Source organism: Anolis carolinensis, chromosome 3 (assembly GCF_035594765.1).
Source record: "Anolis carolinensis isolate JA03-04 chromosome 3, rAnoCar3.1.pri, whole genome shotgun sequence".
NCBI lineage: Eukaryota > Metazoa > Chordata > Lepidosauria > Squamata > Dactyloidae > Anolis > Anolis carolinensis.
The window spans coordinates 8541695-8561675 of NC_085843.1; the positions used below are offsets into that span (position 1 = coordinate 8541695).

General features: G+C 39.1%; 1 protein-coding gene across 2 annotated transcripts in view; it reads right to left on the reverse strand.

Annotated features, from left to right (window-relative positions):
- The window catches only part of fchsd2 (FCH and double SH3 domains 2), a 181986-nt gene that overhangs the window by 128047 nt on the left and 33958 nt on the right, over positions 1–19981 (reverse strand). The window lies entirely within an intron of this gene.

Here is a 19981-nt window from a genome sequence, read left to right on the forward strand (position 1 = left end):
TGTTGTTGTAGTAGTTCAATCTGATTCTAGCCCTTGGGAACAAATACCTATACAAACAAACACATATAGAATTACAGAATCATAAGAGTTGAAAGAGACCACAATGGCCATCGAATCCAATCCCATTCTGTCATACAGGAAGACACAATAAAAGCACTCCCGACAAATGACCATCCAACCTCTGCTTAAATACCTCCAGAAAAGGAGACCACTGAACCCACAAGTGGTAGCAGATTCCAATGTCAAACAACTCTTATTCCAAGGCAGGTCTTCTGTCAGAAAGTTTGTTTTAATATTTAGGTGGAATCTCTTTTTCTGCCATCTGAATACATTGCCTTATGTCCTAGTCTCTGGAACAGCCAAAAACAAGTTTGTCCCCTCCTCAATGTGATCTTTTCAAATATTTAAACATGGCTATCCTGTCCCCTCTCATCCTTCTCTTCTCTATTATAAACATACCCAGCTCCCTAAGCCGCTCCTCAGGTGGTTTCATACCATCTAGACCAGTGGTTCTCAACCTGTGGGTCCCCAGATGTTTTGGCCTTCAACTCCCAGAAATCCTAACAGCTGGTAAACTAGCTGAGATTTCTGGGTGTTGTAGGCCAAAACACCTGGGGACCCACAGGTTGAGAACCATTGGTCTAGACCAGGGGTCCCCAAACTAAGGCCCGGGGGCCAGATGCGGCCCTCTAAGGTCATTTACCTGGCCCCCGCCCTCAGTTTTATAATATAATATTTTTGTATTAGTTTTAATAATATAATATATTGTATATACATATAATATTGATAATAATATTATGTTATACAATATAATACTAATAATAATACCATATAATAATATTAATTATTTGTTATATATTACATAACATATAATAGTATAGTGGTATAGTTCAATATAGAATTATATAGAGCTAATATTGTGCTATGCTAATAATATAATATATTGTATGTACATACAGCTGCTCTGAGTCCCCTTCAGGGTGAGAAGGGTGGCATATAAATGTAGTAAATAGATGCAGTAAATAAATAATTAATTTTAGACTTAGGCTCGGCCAAAGTCTGAAATGACTTGAAGTCACACAACAACAACAATCCTAATTAACTTGACTATTTCATTGGGCAGTAGCAGGCCCACACTTTCCATTGAAATCCTGATAGGTTTATGCTGGTTAAAATTGTTTTCATTATTAAATATTGTATTGTTCTTTCGTTGTTGTTGTTTCACTACAAATAAGACATGTGTCGTATGCATAGGAATTTGTATTTTTTTAAAATGATAATTTGGCCCCACAACAGTCTGAAGGATTGTGGACCGGCCCTCTGCTTCAAAAGTTTGAGGACCCCTGGTCTAGACCTTTGGTCATTTTTGGTTGCCCTTTTAGACACCTTTCAATTTGTCAATATCCTTTTTGACTTGTGGTGCCCAGAAATGGTCACAGGATTATTCCAGGTGAGGTTTGACAAAAGTAGAAGAGAATGGGACTATAACTTCTCTCAATCTAGACACTAGAATTCTAAAGATGCAGTCTGGAATCAATGCATTGTCAAAGGCTTTTTTGGCCAGAACCACTGGGTTGCTGGAGCCACCATATCACAGTCTTGACACATGTTCAGTTTGTGGTCTATTAAGACTTGTAGATCTCTTTCTCATGGCCTGTTTTCAAGCCAGGTGTTACCCATCCTGTATCTGTGCATTTCATTTCTATATATATTCAATAATACCTTACATTTCTCCCTGTTGAAATTCCTTTCGTTAGTTTTGTCCCAGCTCTCTAAGCTGTTGCAGTCATTTTGGATTCTGACCTTGTCCTCTGAAGTATTAGCTCTCCCTCTCAATTTGATGCCATCTGCAAATTTAATATGGCTTCTATTCCATCATTCAATTTAAAGATAAATATGTTAAATAGCACTGGCCCCAAAATACATACAGTAGAGGTGAGCAGAAGACAATTTATGATCAACTAATAGAGCCTATTCTGACTCTAAAACTTCCTACATGTGTGCTTCTCCAGCACAAAACCAACATGATCAGTCACCATCCATTTTTCTTTTTAATCCGCACCTCAATCTACATCCTTCTCAATAGGGTCAGTCCCAACAGACAGATTAAAGTACGTTCCATTCATGTTTATGTTTAAAAAAATGCTGGATGATGCCAAAATATTGCAAAACACTAAAAGAAAGCCTATCTGTAAATCAGAACTACAAATAATCTAACAGTTTTTCTTGAAAGAGTTAAATGATATGTAAAATTGGGTTGCTGTGACTTTTCCGGGCTATATGACCATGTTTCAGAAGCATTCTTTCCTAACGTTTCGCATGAGACCTCACAACCTCTGAGGATGCCAGCAAACGATGTGGGTGAAACGTCAGGAGATAATGCTTCTGGTACATGGCCATACAGCCACCCAGTGATTCCGGCCATGAAAGCCTTCGACAACACGATAAATAAAATTATATTGACAAAAGTCTTGAATCAAGTATCAATTTTAAAGTGTGCATTGGATCTAAATATATGATATTACATACTCAGTGCACTGGAATATTTATTAAAATATCAGATGAAGATTCCTGTATTATTTTTAAAAGATAACAATAGACATAAGCATTCATACTCTGAGAGAGCCCATAATCTGTATTCGCCATGAAGCGATTAGCATAGAACCTACACAACTAAGGATCACAGATTTCTATCCTTTTCTTCTTTTAAAAATCAAGTTTCTGTCTCTCAAGGTAGCAGCAGACATTCAGTGTGCTCCTGAAATCTCAGCCTCAAAACAAGGTGAGAATAAATTATGCAAGAATAGAAGTTGAGTTGAGCAAATCTATTTAAATTTGCCCTCAGGTAAAGAAATTAAATGAGCACTTTGCGCACAGCCCTGTCTATGAATCAACGGCAGAGATAAAAATTGTGCTTCTCTCTCACTCAGGAAACGAACTTGAAAGATGGATTCAATTCATGCTTGTTTCCTCCCACACCTGAGAGACAAAGGAGTCTTCAGCTTCATTGTCTCCCCTCCCTTATTTGTTGAAGCTTTACTCAAGAAAATAATACTGCAGCTATGAGAGCTCCTTCTAGAACAAGGCAGTTACATTCCCATCACCCTTTAAATGGGGAGAGGCTTTTAAGATACAGAAAACAGCCACACTTTGCTAGAAGCCTTTTATGAGATTCTGAAACCAAGGGCATTTTGCTATGACTCTTGTAAACACAGGCTCTAAATTCTAGAATAAAGCTAAATTGACATAGATTCTATAACACAAATAGACTAAGGGTGCAACTAAACTGTAGAATTAATACAATTTGACACCACTTGAATTGCCATGGCTCCATGCTAAGGAATTCTGGAAGTTGTAGTTTGGGGAAACGCCATCACTCTTTTGCAGAGAAAGCCGAAGATCTCATAAAATAGTAATTCCCACGATTTCATAGCACTGAGCTGTAGAAGTTAAAATGGTTTTAAGGCGTATTAATTCTACAGTGTAGAGGCACCCTAGGGCATTCATAGAATCATATGAGTTTGAAGAGACCACATGGGCATCCAGTCTAACACCATTCTGCCACGTAGGAACACATAATCAAAGCACTCCCAACAGATGGTCCTCCAGCTTCTGCTTAAAAACTTTCAGAGAAGAAGAAACCACTATGAGGCATCTATCTATTCCAACTCTTACCATCAGAAAATTCTTCCTAATGTTTAGGTGGTATCTCTTTTCCTGCAATTTGAACACATTACTCCCTGTTCTGGTCTGTAGAGCAGCAAAAATCAATCAATCAATCAATAAACCCAAGCTTGTCTCCATCCTCAGTGTAACATCTTTTCAAAGATTTAAATATGACTATCATTCTATCATTCCAAACTATTTAAAATCCAGTTAAGGATTTCAATTGCTCAACCAGGCCGATCAATTTGACTGTATAGACATCTTAAATCCAGTTTTATCCCTGCCACAAACTGAATTAAGTTACTTTAACCGAAAGACAAATACTTGGTTTGTAGAATCAGAGGAATTTCAGTTGTCCCTTTGGGCATTTTTGGGTAAAAGCTAGATCCCCAAAGTGGTCCCTAATCCACCTGAACAATGATCAGATACCTGCCCTTGCCCCTTGGGATCGATACTGAATATTCTATTTGCGACAGCTAGATTGTACTGATAAATTTCCTGTGTATAAAGGCATAAACCCACCACATTTAAAGTCACTGTGGATTAGCTATTAGATTTTAATCTTTTTCTTTGCAAAGACCTGCCTTGCGGAGAAACAATGCTAGAGATTGACAGTACCAGCTTTTTAATATTACGTACTTCAAGGCTTGTGTTTTTTTCCCAGCTGTGTTGCTGACATCCCTTAGAACAGACATATACAAAGCTTTTTTTTAACCTCAGGATAGTTTATACAGGGATCCTCTTATGACATCTAGACATTTATTACAAAAACATCAAGAGAAATGGAGATTTAAAGACTCAGATTTCCCAAGAGGAAAGAACCTCTGCTAGGAGCAAAAAAACAAAAAAAATGTTGCTGATCTAAAACATAACCGTCTTATCTTGAGTAATCTGACACACCGTATTTGTATTATGTCAAGAATTTCGGATTTAACAATTTAATTCGGGGGAGTGGGGGGCTTTTTCACTCACCAGCATTCGGGTAGAGAATGTTTGGCATTATATGCTAACAAAAGCCTTCTGTAACACTCCTTAAAACCCTGGAAAGACCCTACTTGGTTGCATACAAAAAACCCTCATCTGTTATTCATTACACATATGTATTCATAACTGCTGTTTTATATGCATGCCTTTGACTTTAATAATTGCTGCAAAAGAATACTGAAAACAGTAAAACATTTTTGCTTGCCATTTTTGTTTCCATCTGGGATGTTTTCAAGCACTTCTGTCAAAGAAGAACACTGTCCTATCAGAGCAATGTGTTTCCAACAATTAAATTCGCTTATTTCAATGAGAGCATGCAGGGAAAATAAAAAGTTGCTCTCTTGTACTGCCAAAGCCAGTGTCAAACATAAAGTGGGCTTGCCTTGAATTAACCGTCCTCCATTTTTTAAAAGCTGACTTTAGTTCATGTTTTTCTAGCTATATTACTCTGAGCCAGGTATCTTCTCCAGAGACTTTGTGTAAGTATTCAAATCCCTGCTCTGTCGCAGAAACTAACTGAGTGACCTTCAGTGAGTCACGCTCTCTCGGCCTTGGAAGAAGGCAATGATAAACTTCTTCTGAACAAATCTTGCCAAGACAACCACAGTTAAGTGTATTTTAGGGTCACTATAAACTGGGAATGACTTGACGCCATACAAGAAGAAGAATAACCACTACTACAAAACGGAAACAGAACTATCTGAATTTCACCACCCTTTTCCTCATTATTCATAATTAATAAGGACAAACGACCCTGGAAAAAGAGGCTTCCACTGAAACCAGGACTAGACAGAGTTTAATACAGCCTGCGGGTGGAATGACTTTACAGCTTCACCTTCTCTTTCTGTATTTATTCCACACTTCTTTAACTCCACAGACACCTATGCCAATTTCAATGTTTTCCCTTCCTTATTCTTCTGCCACCCAACTCTACAATTAAAAAAACAAGCACACCCAAATATATTAGTGGTTTAAAGTTTTCATTGAGGAAAAGATTATGCTCAGCATTTAAATAATGCTTGCTGGATAAGAATGATTGTTCTTAGTATGAATTTTGTTTTTTTTCTGCAAGATATATTCCTACCCAAGCCAAACTGATGAGGTAGACTTTTTACCATTCAGCCATTTGGAATAAGCTACTGTCTTCTACATCAGAAAAACAGTGCTTGACCATAACTGTTTTCTATTTAGGAAGTGGTTCTGACCCCTTAATTGCCACTGCAATAGGAATTACCAGTCAAAGCATGTGTCTACACTGTAGAAATAATGCATTTGACACCACTCAATGCCACGGAATCATGGGAGTTGTAGTTTGGTGAGACACTGGCACTCTTTGGCAGAGAAAGTGAAAAATTATGCAAAATTCCAACTCTTGTGATTCTGAAGAACTGAGCACCAGCAGTTAAAGTGGTGTCATACTGCATCAATCCTACAATACAGATGCATACCAAGACAATTCCTAGGTCTCAATTATAACATCTGGCGTCCCCTGGGCAATGACTTTGCAGAAGCAAGTCGCTTCTGACACAATAAAAAGAATTGTAACATGTCGAGTTCTTATTACAGAACAGTCTTTTTTATGGAAAAAAATCATTTAGGTGCACAAAAATGTCAGACTAAATCTTCCAGACTCTGCCATAGTATCAGTGGATGAATAAAGTAAATGCAAAATAGAAAATAAGCCACAAATTTTGCAGTTCTGCTTTCAATTATCAGTTCCACCTAGAGTCATCTGATCAATACTATCAGAAGAGAGGCTTAAAGTGCATCCTTCTCACAATAGCAAAACTGCAAGAGCAGGAAAGCATATAAGGAGAGGCAGGGAAAAAGAAACACAGGACTGGGATTAGCTGTGTCATGGGATTAAATGAAGATGGGTGGTGCAAAACCCAGACAGAGCAGGCTGTTAAGGGACCAGGAATGTAGATTACAGACAGGAATAGACAGGAGATGTCTGGTTCACCTCCCAGTTAAGATTGAGGAGGGGATGTGCATATAATTTTGAAGATAGGAAGAACAATTAAAATAATCTATTTGCCAAGACTGGGCTATTAACTGCACAACTGAACATACTATGGGTCTCGATGAAGGGAGAAAAGCAGGGTAATCTTAGGAGTAACAATAATAAAAATGCTTCAAGTTTGGGTCTCGATCAAAAAGCAGGGCAACAATAAATATACCAGCAATAACAATAACAAAACAATAATGCTTCTAGCTGCCTTCACCTCTTTGTTCAAGTAAGTAAGAAGAAATATAACCATGGAAAGCAAACCAGTTGAGCTTTTCAATAGGATGAGAGCGTGTGTTGGTTCTGAATGAAACTGAAGGTTGTCTGCAAGAAATGTAACTTAGGCCTCCCCAAAGTATATATGTTTTGGTCTTCCAGGACAATGCAAAGGCCAACAACTCTTCCCCTGTGAATCCCAAATACAGAGTTAAATATATTAGTTGTCCAATTGTAGAAGAAATCCGTATTGTTTGGTTTCACCTTCAAATTATTTCTTCAGTATGCCAAGGTGAGCCACAAGTAGAGATTTGAGAGTTAAAAAAAACACAACTAAGTAATGCAGCCTCCTTATACACTGTTTGCTGCAACTAACTGGTTAATTTACAGCCATTATTAACATTATAACAATTCTTTTTAATACAGAAAGTGTTACCAAATTATAGCACAAAGGCCACATTTAGAGTGCAACATAATGTGGAACAATTGGAGTTTAAATTAAGATAAAAGCCTGCCTTCAGAAAGTTGTATTTAGATGCGTGTTTTGCTGTCTTATGTCTGTTTTGAAACTGTGTCTATACTACCTTTCTACCTTTATAGTACATTCTCCCTATTACAATATTTTTGTGGATATATGAAACCATAGATAACAGCAAAACTTTTGGCTGATGAGAAAGTCAAATTAATTAGGATTTATGTTGTTGTGGGCTTTCAAGACCTTTCAGACTGAGGGTGACCCTAAGTAAATTACCTTGGAGGGCTGCATGTGGCCCCCGGGCCTTAGTTTAGGAACTCCTAACTTATGCCATTCAGAAATGCACTGATACAAATATGTCTCAGTTAACAAAGTACATGTGCATTACTTCCTTGACAAAGAAATTTGGCACCACAGGCAGGAATAATATGAAAAGGATAGGGATGAAATCCTAGTCCACAAAAAAGAACTGCATTTCAGCAATATTTTTAAATTCAAAACTAACAATATGTACATGTGAAATGAAACAACAGAGTCAGGTAAACCTTGTATAAGTAAAAAAAATCTTCTTGAAGTCCACTTGACTTTTTATTTCATTAGATCCTAATAGTAGTAGTAATAATAAAAAATACCTGTACATTTGAATCCAAGACTTTGGATGGTGTGCAAGAGGACAACTTGGAGCCAAAAAACAGTTAAGCACATCCTTCATGCCAGCTAAAAATATTTCACTAACAGAGAGGTGTGCAAGGCTAAATCCACTAATCTTTAAACTCGGCACAGATTTATGCCAGCGTATTTATGCTAGATCCAACAGTTGTCCAACTTATTATGAAACGTGTACCAAGCTTATGTACTTTGCCAAGGCCTATTAGCTCCCCATTCACCAAGTCAAAAAGGAGGAGGGATGCTTGTGAAATGATGGGCTGCATTAGGAAATGCACTTAAGCTGTCTCCAAAAAAGTGTATTTAAATATTAAATGCCTATTAGATCCCTCATTATTTTACCTCTGGTGATGCATGGAGCCAACTGAGCCCACCCCAAATGCCTGCAGAGGGTAATGCATTTAACTCAGAATTACAACTGACTTTTTGAATCTCACGCGAACTCAGAATTGGCACATTTGTCAGCACATCCTGTTTCCACTAACTTCACAGAATTCAAATGATATTTAATGCAATTACCAGATTAAAGATGTAAGGTTTTAGAAAAATACTGCAGAACTAAGAGCAAGTAAAAGATAATAAAGACAGGGTTGTATGGGAAAAGAGCGTGTTCCTGAAACAGAACATCCAGACACAAAGTTCAACAGAACCAGAATGTCAATAGCTCTCTGTAAAGGTATAATTGAATGGAATAGCTTTGCTTGGCAAGTCAACGCTTTAAAGAGCTAGTGCAGCCTCCTGAAACCACTTGACACCCCATAAGTCTATGGCCCACACAATTATTTCTGATACAGTTCTATGTTCAAACATCTACACGTGAGGAAGAGGCAGAGCAGAACTTTGCCTGTGCTTTTTGTTGTTGTTGTTGAGTGACTTCAAGTCATTTCTGATGTAAGTTGGGCCTATGGCAGGGTTTTCTTGGCAGAATTTGTTCAGAGGGGGTCTGCCTTAGCTTTCCTCTGAGACTAAGAAAATGTGACTTTCCCCAGGGATCACTCAGTAGATATCCATGGCTGGGCTGGGATTTGAACCTTGGTCTCCCATTCAAACACTAAATTACTACATAATGCTAGCTGTTCTTTTTACCACACAATTCCTCCTTGCACTTTAGTTTCCCTGTATCCTATATAAGGCCTTTACTGAGAACTGAGAGCTCTATTTATGTGCTATTCTGTGACAGGGACTTAAGGAAGAGCAATAAGGAGAAGTATACTTTTATTAGTCCATATCCGCGTAATATCTTCTTTTATGATACTTGGGTATTTTTCCATACCTTTGTTGTAAGCTCCAGTGAATGTGGAAAAAACAACTTTGCCCCACTTATAGTTCTAAGACAATACTATGTCTTTCAACTTGTGATTTACAACAAAGGAGAAGTTTACATTGTTCTGTGATTTAGCTGAGAAAAAAAGACTGCTATCTTCCAAGAGGCAAAAGCTTTTCCAATGAAGCACCAGAATCTAACTTTTTTCCAAAACAAGTCATAAGGTAAAGGGAAAAGTTTCCCCTTGACATTGTCTAGTCGTGCCAGACTCTAGGGGGTGGTGATAATCTCCATTTCTAGGCCAGCATTGTCCATAGACACCTCCAAGGTCATGGGGCCAGCATGACTGAATGGAGTGCTGTTACCTTCCCGCTGGAGCGGTACCTACTTTCATTTGCATGGTTTTTAACTGCTAGGTTGGCAGAAGCTGGGGCTAACAACAGGAGCTCACCCTGCACCCCACATTCGAACCACTGACCTTTCAGTCAGCAAGTTCAGCAGCTCAGCGGTTTAACCCACTGCATCACTGGGAGCTCTTAAAAACAAGTCATGCTACTGTCAAATATTTATAAAACTAGCTGTGCCCGGCCACGCGTTGCTGTGGCGAAGTCTGGTGGTATGGGAAATAAAGTATTGAGGAATTGGTGGTAGTTAAGGTAAAGGGTAAAGGTTTTCCCCTGACATTAAGTCCAGTCATGTCTTACTCTGGAGGTTGGTGCTCATCTTCATTTCTAAGCCAAAGAGCCGGCGTTGTCCGTAGACTCCTCCAAGGTCATGTGGGATGACTACATGGAGTGGCGTTACCTTCCTGCCGGAGCAGTACCTATTGATGCACTCACATTTGCATGTTTTCGAACTTCTGGGTTGGCAGAAGCTGGGGCTAACAGTGGGGGCTCTCTCCGCTCCCCCAATTCAAACCTGTGGCCTTTCGGTCCAGAAGTTCAGCAGCTCAGCGCTTGTTATAACACGCTGCGCCATCAGGGGATATTATTTCCTAAAGGTTGTGAATATACAATATTTCTGATTGGGTTTTTTTGTTTGTTGGAGGCAAGTATGAATGCTGCAATTAGGAAAAATGATAAGGATGTAAAGGCCTTGCAGCTTTAAAGCCTGGCTGTTTCCTCCCTGAGTGAATTTTTTGTTGGGAGGTGTTAGCTGGCCCTGATTGTTTCCTGTCTGGAATTCCCTTGTTTTCAGAGTGGTGTTGTTTGCGATATTTTATGTGCTTCTACTGTCTGTGGCCCTGAGAAAACAGAGGATTTTCCAGACTTTGATGATGGGAATACTTTGTTGGGAGGTGTTAGCTGGCCCTGATTGTTTCCTGTCTGGAATTCCCTTGTTTTCAGAGTGGTGTTGTTTGCGATATTTTATGTGCTTCTACTGTCTGTGGCCCTGAGAAAACAGGATTTGCCAGACTTTGATGATGGGAATACTTTGTTGGGAGGTGTTAGCTGGCCCTGATTGTTTCCTGTGTGGAATTCCCCTGTTTATTTACTGTCCTGGTTTTAGAGATTATATTGTTCTGCATTATTCTATCCCAGTAATTATTTCATATTGAAGAAGAATCTCACTTATCCAACATTCGCTTATACAATGTTCTGGATTATCCAACGCAGTCTGCCTTTTCATAATCAATGTTTTTGTAGTCAGTGTTTTAAATTCATTGTGATATTTTAGTGGTAAATTTGTAAATACAGTACAGTAGAGTCTCACTTATCCAACATAAACGGGCCGGCAGAACGTTGGATAAGCGAATATGTTGGATAATGAGGAATTAAGGATAACCCTATTAAACATCAAATTAAGTTATGATTTTACAAATTAAGCACCAAAACATCATGTTAGACAACAAATTTGTCAGAAAAAGTAGTTCAGTACACAGTAATGCTATATAGTAATTACTGTATTTATGAATTTAGCACCAAAATATCACGATATATTGAAAGCATTGACTACAAAAATGTGTTGGATAATCCAGAACGTTGGATAAGCGAGTGTTGGATAAGTGAGACTCTACTGTAAATATTACATCGCATTACTGCACATGGAACTACTTTTTCTGTCAAATTTGTTGTATAACATGATGTTTTGGTGCTTAATTTGTATAACGATTACCTAATTTGATGTTTCATTGGCTTTTCCTGAATCCCTTCTTATTATCCAACATATTCACTTATCCTGCCAGCCTGTTTACGTTGGATAAGTGAGACTCTACTGTATATTTCTAATCGTATATTATCTGCTCAGAACTGGATTATCTGAGGCCCCTTCTTCACAGCTGTATAAAATGCACACTGAAGTGGATTATATGGTAGTGTGGACTCAAGATAATCCAGTGCAAAGCAGATAATATAAGATTATAAATGGGTTCTATAGCTGTGTGGAAGGGCCTTGAGTCTACACTGCCATATAATCCAGTGCAAATTAGATAATCTGTGGAAGAAGTCTAAGTGAGGCCTAAATCTGCCTGTCCCCTAACTGAAACCTGGCTGTGCCTTGGTTGCTAGGCAACCAAGTGGGCAGACATTAGCCCTCTAAACTGGCAGCAATTGGATAAAAAAAAATATTGCTCTCCCTCTAATTAGGACTTTATTTTTCTTTTCTTTTTGTTGTATCAACCTTGAGGCGTGGATGATGGGTTGTGTTGTCAAATTTTGAGGTTGGGGGGCCTGTACTTTTGTTGTTTTGTGAATTGCCGTGATGCCATCACTCTTTTATATATATAGATACTTATCCATGTGTTCATTAGAAAAAAAAAAGTATAGGTGCTTTGGGAAGTTCAGAGGAATACAGGTAGTTGATCCATCACAGCGAGCCTAGGAAAAGGTACACATACATAGCTCTATCATCAGTGAACTCTATGTAAGTAGCATACCTATGCACAATCCACTCATCAGTAATGAAACTTTGAAAAATCATATGCTGAGTAGTGACTTGAGTCTATCACTATGGAATAGAACCAAAACTGCACCACTCCCACAGAAGGAAATATTGTCAAAACATCTTCAGGAAAGCCCAGGACAAGCCCAAAATAACTGAATGGTACAGAATGCTGAATAAGTAGGAGGGAAAAATTGACAATATGGCATGAAAGAGAACAGAATGGAGTATCTGGATAGGGAGGAAGCTACAAGAATATCTTTAAATGATAGAAAGTGTCTACTAAGATTGCAGCTTAGGGGTGTTCTTGGGACCAGCACAGCTCCTAAAAAGCTCAATTGCTGCAGTGGTCAGGAGTGCCTTTGCCAAGTTTTGACTAGTGCACCATCTTTGCAATTTCTTGGGAAAGGCAGACATGGCCTTACTGTCTGCCTCCCAACTAGACTGCTGTAATACATTTCATGTGAAGCTGTTTTTGAAAAGTGTTCAGAAGCTGCCTGTAAGACTGGTGTCATGTGTTTATTTTTAGAGAGCATACAACTCTGCTCTTGTAAAAACTGCACTGGCTTCTAGCTCAGTTCATGATGGTGGTGTTGGCCTACAAAGCACTAGATCAGTGCTTCTCAAGATGTGGGTCCTCAGATGTTGTGGCCTTCAACTCCCAGAAATCCTAACAGCTGGTAAACTGGCTGGGATTTCTGGGAGTTGTAGGCCAAAGCACCTGGGGACTCGAAGGTTGTGAACCACTGCACTAGATGACTTTGGACTAATATATATGAAAGACTATATCCTTGCCTATGAACCTGCCAGGAATTGATTGATGTATTTTATTATGTTTTTACTTTTTCAGTTTTCATTGTTTTAATTATATAGTTTATTTGCTATGCCGGCAGGACTGCCGACTTGAAGGTTGGGTTGCTGACCTGAAGGTTGCCGGTTCGAATCCAACCAGGGAGAGCATGAATGAGCTCACTCTATCAGCTCAAACTTCTTGCGGGGACATGAGAGAAGCCTCCCACAAGGATGGCAAAACATCAAAACATCTGGGTGTCCCCTGGGCAATGTCCTTGCAGACAGCCAGTTCTCTCAGGTCCCCTCGGGTGAGAAGGGCGGGGTATAAATGTTGCAAATAAATAAATTCTCTCACACCAGAAGCAATTTGCAGTTTCTCAAGTCACTCCTGACACACAAAAAAAGTTATGTGTTTTACAAGTTAATTTTGTAACTTTGAATTCTCTGTTTATGCTGGGCTTGGTCCCCATGTAAGCTGCCCCAAGTCCCTCCGGGGAGATGAAGATGGGCAATAATAAGTTATTATTATTATTTTCAGAGGAGGCTCAACACTTCATGAAGTTAGGATGATGGTGGATTTAACAGGGGTTTCTCTGCAGCAGTGCCTTGACGATGGGACTTAGGAAGTTAGGCTGATCCCATCTCTTTTAAGCTTCCAGTAGGCAGCCAAAATAGTGCTGCTTTACATGGCATTTAAATGTTTCAAACTGCTGTTTTAAAACTAGATTCTAGGATTCTTTTTAGGCTGCTTTTGAGAGTCTTTAAGGAGCACTTAAACGTTTCCTTCTTTGTATCATTTTAATTGGTTTTTACTTGTTTGTTGCCTGGGGAGCTCTTGAGAACTGGGAGGCAATACAGAAATAAGGTGATATTTTAAATAAAAAGTTAATATATCCAACTTTTCATCCAATGAGCTCTATCCCACTCTATCCCCACAAGCAATTTATAGAGTGGGTTGGGATGAGAGTGCAACTGGCTAAAAACCTTGCAATTTGGCCTTTCCTTGTCATAATCCAGTGCTTGAACTACTACAAGACACTTCTTCTCACTGTTCACAGTGTGTCTTCAAGTCCTTGGCTGACTTATGGCAGTCCCATGAAATTCAGAAGGTTTTCTTAAGCAAAAAATGCTCAGAAGGAATTCTGCCAGTTCCTCTCTCTGAAATGGAGCCTACAGAACTCGGTATTTGTTGGCAGTCCTCCACCCAAGTACTAACCAGGAATGACTCTGCTTAGTTTCCAAAATCAGATAGGATTTGATGCCTTTAAGCCATTTGGGCCCTGAGAAGCTATTTAATATGCCCACAGGGACAGAATAGAAAGTTGCCTAGATACATTGATGGAGTTTAAAGAATAGAAGGGAAAAATAGGGAAACTGAGGGGGATGAGAGATGGAGTGGATAAAATCCTGAGTGGAAACACTGCAAAATGTTTGCTATGGATTTCCCATCTATAACCAAAAACTAAAGGACATGCCTCCCATGCATAGCTAAGGCCTCAGTATCTGGGAACATGGAAGTTAGGAGGATTTAAGACATCTTCCCAACATGACACTGTGATAATGAAACAAAATGCCACAAGAATCCAAAAAGAACAGAAAAAACCTCTTAACATTTAATACATCTAAAACATCACTATATTTCCAAAACTGAACAACCCCCACCCAAAGACCTGAACATATATGTCTCCATGGTGTCCCCCCATCTGATCTGTCTTGAGTGGTCGGGAAACTGCATTCTGGCCCCAAAGAAGAAAAACATTTGGAAGCCCATTGCGGTGCATTTTGCAAGACATTTTACAGACAAAGTGCTTGGATCTGCTTTGACTTGGATGCTATAACTGAAACAGGTCTGGCAGATATAATCTTGGCATCAGCTTGTCCTGTATTATTGGATACATTTCAATTTCTGCAGCCTAAGGATATGAGCAGGATCCTTGGAGAGGTGAGAGCCACTACATATTTAATAGATAAAGGGAGTGGCGAATGCCTCACTACTGCAAGGGAAGTTTACATTCTGCCTAAAAGAGGCTGAGGTGAGGGTGTTACTTAAACAATGGCCTTCCAGATCTTCATCATTCTGAGTAATTATTGGCCAGTCTTTAACCTTCCATTTTTGGGCAAGTTTCTGAAGTGTGTGATGGTTTCCCAGCTCCAGGGGTTTCTGGATAAAACAGATAATTTAGGTCTGTGTCAGGCCTGGTTAATGGATAGAGGAAGCTTTGGTTGCCTTGGGGGATTACCTATCCAGGGAATTGGACAGAAACTTGTTGTTGTGTGGGACACTTCAGTGGCTTTAATACCATTGACCATCCTGACTTTTTGGGCCACCTCTTTAAGATGGGACATTGTTATGCAGTGATTCTGGTTGTTCTTGGAATGGTGAACTCAAAAGATAGTGCTGATGAACCTCCGCTTAATACCCATGGTCTAGGTCTGGGGTTTCCCTCAGGGTTCTGTTATGTCCCCATGCTGTTTAACATCTACATGAAACTGGTGGAAGACGTCAGGCAGAGTTTGAGGGTTCTATGTCACCTGTATGGTAATGACACAGAACTCTAGCTGTTAATTCCATCTGACACCAAGGAATTGGTGGCAGTTAGGCAGTTAGGACTGTCACGAGGGCAAACAAACTGAAATTAATCCAAGAAAGACCAAGGTGATCCTGGTCAGTCATGTAGCATCTCAGGGAATAGTGATTCTGTCTGTGCTAGATGGAGATACCCTCCCCATTACCGCCAAAATCGCTAGCTCACGGCTTGGGTATTCCTGAATTCAGCTCCGAGCCTGGATGCCCAGGTTTCAGCAGTTGGCAGGAGTGTGTTTGCACAATTGAATCATGCCAACGGCATCTATCCCTGGAGATGTTAGATCTGATTACAGTGGCACATGCCTTGAGTGCATCCCATTTGGACTATCAGATATTCGTGGAGTTGGATTAGAACCATTTAACAGTGAACCTTCGGACTGCAATGATGCCTAGGAGAAAGATAAAACCCTCTCGACCTGAAATCTTAGGATTACTATCAGAACCAAAACACATTTGTGGACTACGGAAATGAGTGATCAGATTTGGAATATAAAAATTGGTACCGGTATATGAAATGGTCCATTATTCCAAGTGCTGCTTTACTAGCATACTTCAATTGTATGCCTCAACAAAAGTATATCTGAAGTGAAACTCTCTTTTTTCAATTACATGTATTTCACCTGCATTTTCTTCCTGTCTTAACAGCTTAAAAGGAATTTGTTTCCTTCTTACACTGAAATCATGCAGAGTTTTTATGACTACTCCCTAATGTGCACATTCTATTTTATTTATTCAAACTTTCCCCACTGAGTAAAACAACTTTCAGCATGGTTTTTAAAATGCTTTATTTGTCCACTCGCATTTTAAAATGTGTGCACTGTAAATTGTAAACTATAGAAATGTGCAAATGTTCAAGGCAAAGTCCATTTCTTCTCACAACAAGATTCAGGAAGTACAAAAATGCCGCACTCACTGAAACTGGTGAATCCAATAAAATATTTTCCCATTCCTAGTTTCCGCTGGCACCCACAAAGCATTGAGGAACACTGTCTTTGCAGAATCTGCTTTGCAGAATCAAACCAAGATGGAACAGTTTTCTCAGTCTGCATGATTTGATCAAAAAATATTGCAATATTTGGCAGGGATCTTTAAGACATCATTTCTCAGAATAAGGAAACTGAATGGGAATTTTGGCTCATGTTTATAAAAGGTTAATAGTGCACAGAACACATAAACCCCACGGCTCCAAAAGCAGGAGGCAAATTTTAAGAAAACAAATTTAGGGGATTTGTTGTTGTGCAACATTTTGGCAAATATTTTTCTGAAAGCTGGAACCAAAAAGACAGAACCTTACTTGTGACAAGAGGCCAATCCTCTTGCCTGCTGTTCTACTGTTAACAAGGGGATTCATTTCTGGATGCCAACTTTGCTCTTTTAAATATAGGGATCTTGTACACCATTAGCAGTTGAAAATTGCCTCTAAGAATGTTAAGCTATGTGAGGTTTAAACATAATATAAAAGATGCATCAAAAGATTACTTTCCATTTCCTCCCACGTTTCAAAGGTCATGTTGATTCTTCACGAGCAAAGTTATACAATCTTTCTTTGCGAATCCAAAATGCAAACAAAAAAACCTACATTAAGATATCTCTTTCTCATGTTGATTCATGTTCTGCAGTGTAAGGACTCTTACATAACCCAGACTGCCTCAGGTTCAAGAGTAATTACCATACCACTTTTAAAGAGAACAAGTCCTTTCCTTCTGCTGTTAAGGGGAAACATACTGTTTTGCCGTGATTACTTAGAGATACGTAATGCTAAAATGTTTACAATCTCATTTTAGGAAGTCCAAGCAATTCTATATAGGTATAGGAAGAAAGTTCTCTCTCTTATTCACTATGTTTATTTTGCTATCCCATACTCTAAAAAGCAACTAACTTTCATAATACATTATACAAATTTTGCCGACAAAAAAAATGAACGAGGTGCTATGGGAGAACCACATTCAGTTCCTCAGAAAAGAGGAATACTATTTGTGATAGAAAGCCAGTGCAGTATAGTGATTTCAGAACAAGGCTATGACTCTGGAAACATGGTTCGGAACCTGCCAGACTAATCTTATCTCTTTTTTCAATAGTTACAAGCTTGGTAGATGCAGAGAATGCTGTGGATGCAGTGTATCTTGATTTCAGTAACGCCTTTGACAGAGTTCCCCATGATCTTCTTGCAAGCAAACTAGTCAAATGTGAGCTAGGCAATGCTGTTACTAGGTGGATCTGTATTTGGTTAAGTGACCAAACCCAAGGGGTGCTCACCACTTCATCCTGGAAAGAACTGACTAATGGAGTGCTGCATAGTTCAGTCCTGGGCTCAGTACTGTTCAACATCTTTATTAATTACTTGGATGAAGGTTTAGAGGACCTGCTTATCAAGATGACACCAAATTAGGAAGGAACGCTAATACTCCAGAGGATAGGATCAGAATTCAAAATGACCTTAACAGATTAGAGATGATTGGCCAAAACTAACAAAATGAATTTCAACAAGGACAAATGTAAAATACTTCACTTAGGCAGAAAAAAATGAAATGCAAAGATACAGGATGGGTGATGCCTGGCTCGACAACAGTCTATGTGAAAAAGGTCTTTGTGGTCAACCAGTTGAACATGAGCCAACAGTGTGATGTAGCAGCTAAAAAAGCCAATGGGATTTTGGGCTGCATCAAAAGGAGTCTGGTGTCTAGATGGACGGAAGTCATTGTGCCTCTCTATTCCGCTTTGGTTAGACCTCACCTGGAATACTGTGTCCAATTCTGGGCACAACAGTTTAAAAGAGATATTTACAAGCTGGAAGGAGTCCAGAGAACAGCAACTAAAATGATCAAAGGTTTGGAGACCATGCCCTATGAGGAGCATCTTAAAGAGCTGGGCATGTTTAGCCTGCAGAAAAGAAGGTTGAGAGAAAACATGATTGCCATGTTTAAAGGAAGGAATAGGGAGCAGGCTTGTTTTCTGCTGCCCTTGAAACTAGTACTCGGAGCAAGGGGTCCAAATGACAGGAGAGGAGATTCCACATGAACCTTAGGAAGAACTTCCTGACTATACAAGTTGTTCAACAGTAGAACTCTCTGTGGTGGAAGCTCCTTTGGAGGCTTTTAGACAGAGGTTGGATGGCCATCTGTCAGATTGTGCTTTCCTGCATGGCAGAGGGTTGGACTAGATGACCCATAAGGTCTCTTCCAACTCTATTATTCTATGATACTATGTCTCTAATTCAGCTATGGAAATCCATATCATGATTTAAGGCAAGGCACTCTCTCTTAGCCACAGAGGGAGGCAATGACAAACTCTCTTGGAACAAATCTTATGAAGAAAAACCTATGATATGGTTGCCTTAGAATCCACACAAGTCAGAAATGACTTGAAAACATGCAGTTATTTATGTGATGAATTAAACTGAAAAGGTTTAATTAAACTACAGTATTCCTTAACTCAGCCAACCATTCAAGACAGGAGTTCCAGCTTGTAAGACATCTAGTCACCTGATATTTATTACTGAGGAAAGTTATAACCCAACCATACAGCACAAGCTTTATCAGTGCTAGTATTCCAAAGTTTACAACCTTTCCAGAAACTTTATTAGAGGCAATTAAAACTGAGAGTTCTACTTTCAATATAGAAAAAGTGTATGTTCTAAGATTATCCATGCAGACATCAGATTCTATTGTCTGCAAGCCATCTTTTTTTTACAATTAACAAGATCTACCACAATAAATTTCAATAGTAAGCACGAGAAGTACAAGTTATGAAGGTATACAACAATGCCATTATTTTTATCGTGATTTTACATCACTGGTATGCATAAAATTATTCAAATGCAAGGTATAAATTGTAAATACATTATGTTTTATGTACTAAAGTGTGGCTTTGTGTTCCATAATTCAACTAAGAGATTTTAAAAATTAAATGTTCTAAGATGGAAGATTTATTGGAATACTACATTTTAAAAATAAGAAGTGTAAACCACCTCTTATGTTACTATTGATGGACAAAGAGATGTTCTAAAGTTTGGTAATGGGATCTTATCTTAACTCTGTAAATGGGATCCATCCATTTACATGCCACTCTACAGTCCAAGTAACTCCTGGAGAAGTTCAGAAGCTCATAATGGAGAAAAACACTGGGGAATGAGACAGAGAATAAAAAAAATATCAGACACTAAATCTTAAATGTCAGATGGTTCTTAGAATAACCAGCTGTGAGGCAAAGCAGACTGCTCACAATTCAAAAATAGGTCTTACCCCGATTCCTGAGAAACAGCAAACTGCTGGTCTTATGGGATCTTGCTGGAATCTGACAATTTCTTGTTACTCCTGCCATTGAAATAAAAGTCTCAGAGGGCTCAAGAAAGCACCTATGCCAAGCTAGTAGAAATGCCCCTGCCCCTTCCTCACAAGATGATCCAGTGCAGGAAGGCAGGAATCAAGTCCATTGGAACAAACA